At 49.3% G+C, this 7,500-nt stretch overlaps 1 pseudogene; it reads left to right on the top strand.

Moving 5' to 3' along the window:
- The first annotated feature begins 7,330 nt into the window (after positions 1–7,330).
- Positions 7,331–7,500, top strand: part of LOC122090341 — a 1,803-nt pseudogene continuing 1,633 nt past the window's right edge.

Below are 7,500 nucleotides of genomic sequence, written 5' to 3'. Positions count from 1 at the left end.
CTTCTCAAACTCACTCTTGTGTTCACATCTTCTCTTCCCTAGTCCCTTAAGGAGGGTGGTTAGGCTGACTTAGCGCTAGTGAAAGTGCTAAGTGCCGGTGCGGTTGCTTAGAAAGGTGTAAAGCATTGACAACATGCTCTTGAATGGCCCAAGTGTGTGCCTACGCATACCCCCAAGTGTTGGCTACGTGTGCCCACGTGTACACAGTGAATGGCCGCACAACACCCCAAGTGTTGACTACAAGTGCACAATGAATGGCCCAAGTGTTGCCTAGATGTGCCCATGCTGCCCACAACTTTTGCCCAAGTGTGCAACCAAGTGTGCCTGTGCATGCTGTTGAATGCCCCAAGTGTCACCTTAAATGTGCCTATACGTGCCCGCAAGTGTTGAATAAGTGTGTCTAAGCGTGCACCCAAGTGTAGCCCAAGTGTCGCTTAATTGTGCTCTTGAATGCCGCAAGTGTGCACATATACGTGCCCATAACAATGCCAACGCGTGCCCCTGTAAGGGTCCCTAAGTGCATATGAAGGCAGTGCACAAGGCGGCAGTACCGCACGCAGGGCCGCACAATGTGCATGCATGGTGGGAGGCATGGCTGCACTACCGCGCGGAAGGCAGCTGGCACGGATGCACAAGGTGTAGGCATCGCCGAGGGCAAGGTTGCACTAGCGCGCTAAGTCTGCTGGCGTCGAGGCAGGCTGCCGCGCGCATGGATGCGGGCGTTGCTGCAATACCGCACACATGGTTGCACGCAACCTCGGGCACGGTTGGGGGTAAGGTTCCACTATCGCGCGCAGGGGTGCAGGCTACCGCGCGCACATGGCTGGGGGCAACGGTGCACACCACGCGTAAGGTGGCAGGCAACAACGCACATTGCTGCTGGAAAGGCTGCTCAACCCCACGAAAGGTGGTAGGCCAGGGTGCACATGGCGGATGGCAATGGTGCGGGCAGCGCGCGCTAGGCTGCTGCCCATGCCGCACTTCCACGCACATGGCTATGACCACGGCTGCACAAGCCTCGCACATGGTTTCGCGCGTGGCAACACATGCCACGCGGATGACACACAGATGGCTGCACAGTCGCGCCCAAGGTTACGTTCCACGCTGCACATGCCGCACTTCTGGCTGCACTAACTCGCACAAGGTTGCTTGCATGGCCGCACATGCCACGCCCCTTGCTGCCCTACCGCTCGCAAGATTGCCTGCATTGCTTCAAACTACCCCCCAGGTCGCATGTATGGCTCTATGTACCACGCCTATCGCTTTGTCGTCGCGCGCTAGGTTTCGGGATTTGCCGGAAGTGCCACGCAAGAGGTTGCAGGCACGGCTGCACCACCGCGCGCAAGGTTGCGTAGCGTGGTCCACATGTACCGCCCATGAGTGCACTACCACGGGCAAGCTCGCTGGCACGACCTCCCATGCATCGATATTGGTGGCTGGCATGGCCGCACATGCCACGGGCATTTCGGCACATGGCTCGCGTAAGGTTGCATGCATTGCCGCACCATCGATCCCAGGTCTAGTCCGCTGTGCACATAGCCGCACGCACGTGGCTCACACATGGGTGCTTTCGTGGCCCCCATGGTCCATGCAACAGAGGCTCCTTTGCGGCCTTCGGCTGCACACGAGGCACCGACTGCTGCACATGCCAAGGCCATGCCCGCACAACATAGTTTGGGTCTTTAAATCATGTTGTGCGAAACATCCCTTTGGGTTAGAAAAGCCATGCAATTGGCTATTTGGCACCCAAAGTACAATCATTTTCACTTAAACCCAGCATTTCCATTTTTTTGGGTATTTTTCGTAATGTTTCAATCATAAAATAATAAAAAATATCAAAATATGTTGGAATGGTCCAATAGTTTTTCAGAACATTCTATCAACCTTTGGAAGACATCCGAAATTTAGTTTTCAGAAAAATACATTAAAATGGATTTTTCATAGTTTTTTGAATTTAATATGTTTTTTAATATTAAAAAATTAATAAAAAAATAAATATTTATCCGAAGACGATGATTTTTATATGAAAATAATCTAGAGTTCCACACTTTGGTAGAAATCTCTAGAAACTGGGCCTTACTAAGCCATTGGGCTTGGCTTGTGGGCCTTCAGTGGGCAGGTTGTGACACTCTCCCCCACCTAAGTCGGCGACGTCCTCGTCGCCTCTTCTTCATGGAACCTTTGTATGTATTCTTGGAACTGCCATAAAGAGTCGGCGGGTTCCCAACTTGCCTCGCTCTCTGGTACCCCCTTCCACTTGATTAAGCACTCCCTACTAGGCGGTACGCCTCGCCTCCGGATGATTCGGTCAGCGATCAGGTATTCTGCCTCCTTGTCGTAGGAGGTGGTGATAGCCATTGGTGCTCTTGTTGAGGTTCCACGACTTGGGTCTTCCTTATCTCCATGGTATGGCTTCAATAGGCTTGTATAGAAGACCGGATGGATCTTGAACTTAGGAGGTAGGCTCACCTCGTAGGATACTTTGCCCACCTTCTTGGTGATTTCGAATGGGCCTTCATACTGGCGCACCAGCCCCTTATGTACCTACCTTAGGGACTTGAATTGTTGGGGTAGAAGCTTCACAAGTACCAAGTCCCCGACCTTGAAATTTTCTGGTCGCCTCCCTTTGTCAGCCCATTTCTTCATCTTCTTAGTGGCCTTGTCTAAGTATGACTTAGCCACATCTAGCCTTACTTGCCACTCCTTGGCAACCTTAAACGCCGAAGGGCTCTTCCCCATGTAGCCGGTCATCACCATGTTTGGCATTAAGGGTTGTTGTCCCGTGGCAATCTCAAATGGACTTTGGTTCGTGGCCTCACTTCGTTGGAGGTTGTAAGAGAACTGAGCCACATCAAGCAACTTGGCCCAGTCATGTTGGTTAGCACTCACGAAGTGCCTCAAGTAGAGCTCCAACAAGCTGTTAATGAGCTCTGTTTGCCCATCGGTCTGGGGATGGAAGCTTGTTGAGAAGTGTAGTGACGATCCCAACAACTTGAATAGCTCCGTCTAGAACTTCCCCGTGAAGCGAGGGTCTCAATCACTTATTATGGATTGTGGCACACCCCAATGTTTGACGACGTGCTTTAGAAATAGCCTTGCCACTTCTTCTGCCGTACAATCCCTTGGTGCCGCCACGAATGTGCCATATTTGGAAAATCTGTCAACCACCACCATTATTGATCCATAACCTTCGGACTTGGGTAGGGCACTGATGAAGTCCATAGAGACACTCTCCCATGGTCTTTCTGGTATGGGAAGTGGCTCCAGTAGTCCCCTGGGTGGTTGTTGCTCTACCTTATCTTGTTGGCATACAAGATAAGTTCTCACATAGGCCTCTATGTCATCCCGCATCTGAGGCCAATAGTAGGCCGCTTCCAGTAATGCCCGCGTGCACCTTTGTCCTAGGTGGCCAGCCCATTTAGTGTCGTGGCATTCACGAATGAGGTTCCTCCGTAGGTTACTCCACTTAGGTACGTAGAGTCTCCTCTTCTTGGCATAGAGCAAGCCATTTTGCTCCCAAAATCTTCGTGTCTTGCCCTCCCGTGTAAGAGAAAGTAAGCTCTTAGCCATAGGATCATGTTGGAGGCCCTCTTTGATCAACTCTAGAAGTTCCCCCTCCGATTGGCTAAGAGAAGCTAACTCCTCCTTTCTACTAAGCGCATCAGCCACCTCATTGGCCTTACCCGGCTTGTATTCGAAGACGAAGTCAAACTCTGCCAAGAAGTCTTGCCATCTAGCTTGCTTAGGACTTAACTTCTTTTAGGTTTGAATGTAACTAGTGGCAACATTTTCCATCTTCACCACAAACCGTGACCCAAGTAGGTAGTGTCGCCACGTCCTTAGGCAATGCACCAATGCGGTCATCTCCTTCTCATGGACTGTGTAGCGCCGCTCTGTCTCATTCAACTTTCGGCTCTCATGACAACATTCTTTAAGTCCTCAAAGGCCTCTTTGTATGCGTCTGACCATAACCATGGTCGGTTCTTCTTTAGTAAGTCTGTAAGTGGAGCTGTCCTTCTTGAGTAACCTTGAATGAACCGTCGATAATAGTGAACTAAGCAAAGGAAAGACCTTAGCTCAGTCACTTTAGTTGGTGCCTCCCATTCTTGGATAGCCTGCACCTTGCTCTCCTCCATTTGTAGGGTTCCACCTCTAATCTTGTGACCAAGGAACATCACTTCCTCTTGTGCAAATGCACATTTCTCCTTCTTAACATAGAGTTGATTGTCCCTTAATTCCTTGAATATGATCTTCAAGTGCTGAACGTGCTCCTCCAATGTGTTGCTATAGACGACGATGTCATCTAAGTACACCACCATGAACTTATCGAGGTAGGGGTGGAAGATCTTGTTCATAAGGTGCAAAATGTAGCCGGGGCATTCGTCAGTCCGAACGGCATCACCAAGAACTCGTATGAGCCATATCGCATCACGCATGTTGTCTTTGGCTCATCACCTTCCGCAATGCGGACTTGGTAGTACCCCGATCGTAAGTCTAACTTGGTGAAGTACCTTGCCCCACCAAGTCTATCAAATAGATCTGCTATCAAAGGAATGGGATACTTATTCTTGATTGTTACCTTGTTTAACGCCCTATAGTCAATGCATAGCTGAAGTGATCCATCATGCTTCCATTGGAAAAGGACCGGGGCACCGTAGGGAGCTTTAGAAGGGCGAATGAATCCCGCATCCAACAATTCCTTGAGTTGCTTCCTTAGCTCCTCCAATTCTGGCGGTGACATTCTATATGGTTCCATTGCTAGTGGCTTGGCACCTGGCATGATCCACCTCCCTCCTAGGTGAAAGACTCTTGGGTAACTCGTTTGGCATCACATCCTTGAACTCTTTGAGGGCCTTCTCGATTGGCTTGGGTAGCACCTTAATTGGACCATCTTCCTTAGGCTCTAAGAGTGCTGCCAAGTATGTTGTCTCCCCCTTCTTAACTCCTTTCTCGAGCTATATAGCTGAAAGAAGTTTTAGGCCGTCCTTGGTCCCATGTACAGTTGGGACCATGCATGGAGCTCCTTCCTCCATAATGCAAACCGTGCTGATAAATGGCATGGGTATGGCCTTAACCCTTCGTAAGAAATCCATGCCAAGCACTACTTGAAAATCATCCATGGGCACTATCGACAAGTCAACTGTGCCCTTCCATGTCCCGATGTTTAACTCGACCCCTCGAGCAACACCATGTATGGGACGGGCTTGGGAGTTGACAGCCTTAAGCCATCCTCCCTCCTTGATCCCTTTAAGTCCGAGCCTTTTCACCTCTTCTATTGAGACGAAGTTGTGCGTAGCACCCGTGTCTATCATGGCACGAGTGGGCTTACCTTTGACATGCACCTCTACGTACATTAGCCCTTTTTGTGAGGTTGTGGCCTTGATCTCTGTCTTAGCCTTGATGAAACTTAGTCGTTGTAAGGACCCCATATGCGCCTCATTATCTTCTTTCTGCTCGAGTAGGGCATTGAGAGACTTTCTCTTGGGGCAATCCCTGACCCAATGGGGACCATCACACAAGAAACACTTATCCTTGGGCATAAACTTGTCCCTTTTGTCTTGCTTGGGCCTACCCTCCTTGTTTGAAGATGGTTTACTGCTACCTTCCTTGGGAGGGTATGTCTTAGGCCCCTTCTCTCCCCCACCTTTCCCATTAGTACCCTTCTTGGCCTTAGAATTGTCATCTGTCCTAAACTCTACCAATGACTCTGCCACTGTGATGGCTGAGGCAAGGTCCTGCACACCTCGGCATTGTAGTTCTTGCGTAGCCCAGCCTTGGAGGCCATCCATGAAGTTGAATAGGAGTTCCTCCTCGGTCATACTCGGGACTTCGAGCATTAGGGTAGAGAATTCCTTCACATAGTCCCTAATAGAACCTGTGTGTTTAAGCCTTTTAAGGCTCTTCCTAGCCAAAAAGGTGGCATTCTCGGGATAGAAGTGTTTCTTTAACTCAGTTTTGAAATCATCCCAAGTGTCTATGGTGCACGCACTTCTCTCTATATCGGCATGCTTTCTACGCCACCATAGAGTTGCATCATCAGTGAGGTAGAGAGTAGCAGTCCGTACCTTTGATGCCTCATCATTAAGTGCCATTGCCTCGAAGTACCTCTCCATGTGTCATAAAAAGTTGTCGATTTCCCGTGCATCTCTCTTCCCAGGGAATGGCTTAGGCTTTGGCACCTCTATCCTAGGCACTTCTCGTGAGGTAGTAGCTCCCCCGGCCACCGCCCTCTTACACAAAGCCCAATCCTCACGTACCTTAGCAACACAAGCTTCTATCTTGGCCAATGCCTCCCGCATTTGATCCTTGAAGATGGAAATGTCCTCCCACACATGAGCCTTGAAGGATGGAAACTCCTCCTTTTGGTCATATGCCATGGTGTTAAGAGTACTTAATAGGGACTCCTTGAGCTCTCCTTCGAGCTCCTCCCCACTTTGCTCTACAACATCGAGGCGTCCCTTCACCTCGCCCATTGCTAGCTCCACCCGAGCTAAGCGCGACTCCATAGCACAACCAACATCTACGGACTTGTCTTTGCTCCTCTTTTGCTTCCCAGTGTTAGGGTTTCCCTCCCTTCCACGGTTCTACTCACATGTTGCAACATCGTGTACCTCTGAAAGGTTAGACATAATGCTTATCCCACAAGCTTGGCTCCCTCGCAACCGAAGCTCTGATACCACAACTGTCATGGCCTTAGACCTTTCTAAGCAACCGCGCCGGCACTTAGCACTCCCACTAGCACTAAGTCAGCCTAACCACCCTCCTTAAGGGATTTGGGAAGAGAAAAAGTGAATACAAGAGTGAGTTTGAGAAGAATAAACTTGTATTGCACTAGAGAACTCTTAAGTACAAGGCTTGAGAACTCACTTACTTGGTGCCTTGGCTAAATGAGGGCACCTCTATTTATAGTCACTCCTAGTTACAATGAATGGCTAAGATATGTACATATGTCTTACATCCAACGATTGGGGTGGAAACTAGAAGCTTCCCACCTCCTTAGTGGAGAACTCTAGAAACCTCCCATAATATTTCCTTATAATATCTAGAGTTCCACACTTTGGTAGAAATCTCTAGAAACTGGGCCTTACTAAGCCATTGGGCTTGGCTTGTGGGCCTTCAGTGGGCAGGTTGTGACAACGTGCACTGTTTGTGCTCTAGGATGCGGGACACTTTGTGGGGCAAGATGGATGTGTGTGTGTGTCCTCTTGAATACTTTGGTTGCGCCTCATTGCACAAGAACGATAGACTGCCATTAATGTATGGAGCAGCATCACCCAATGCACAATTGGGGATGTGGTTCATGCAGTTCTTTGGCGACGGGAAGGAAAGTTACCTGGTTGATCCTGCCAGTAGTCATATGATTGTCTCAAAGATTAAGCCATGCATGTGTGAGTATGAACTAATTCAGACTGTGAAACTGCGAATGGCTCATTAAATCAGTTATAGTTTGTTTGATGGTATCTGCTACTCGGATAACCATTGTAATTCTAGAGCTAATAC

This window comes from Macadamia integrifolia, chromosome 9 (assembly GCF_013358625.1).
Source record: "Macadamia integrifolia cultivar HAES 741 chromosome 9, SCU_Mint_v3, whole genome shotgun sequence".
In the NCBI taxonomy this organism is placed as follows: domain Eukaryota; kingdom Viridiplantae; phylum Streptophyta; class Magnoliopsida; order Proteales; family Proteaceae; genus Macadamia; species Macadamia integrifolia.
This window is presented reverse-complemented; position numbering and strand designations above follow the sequence as displayed.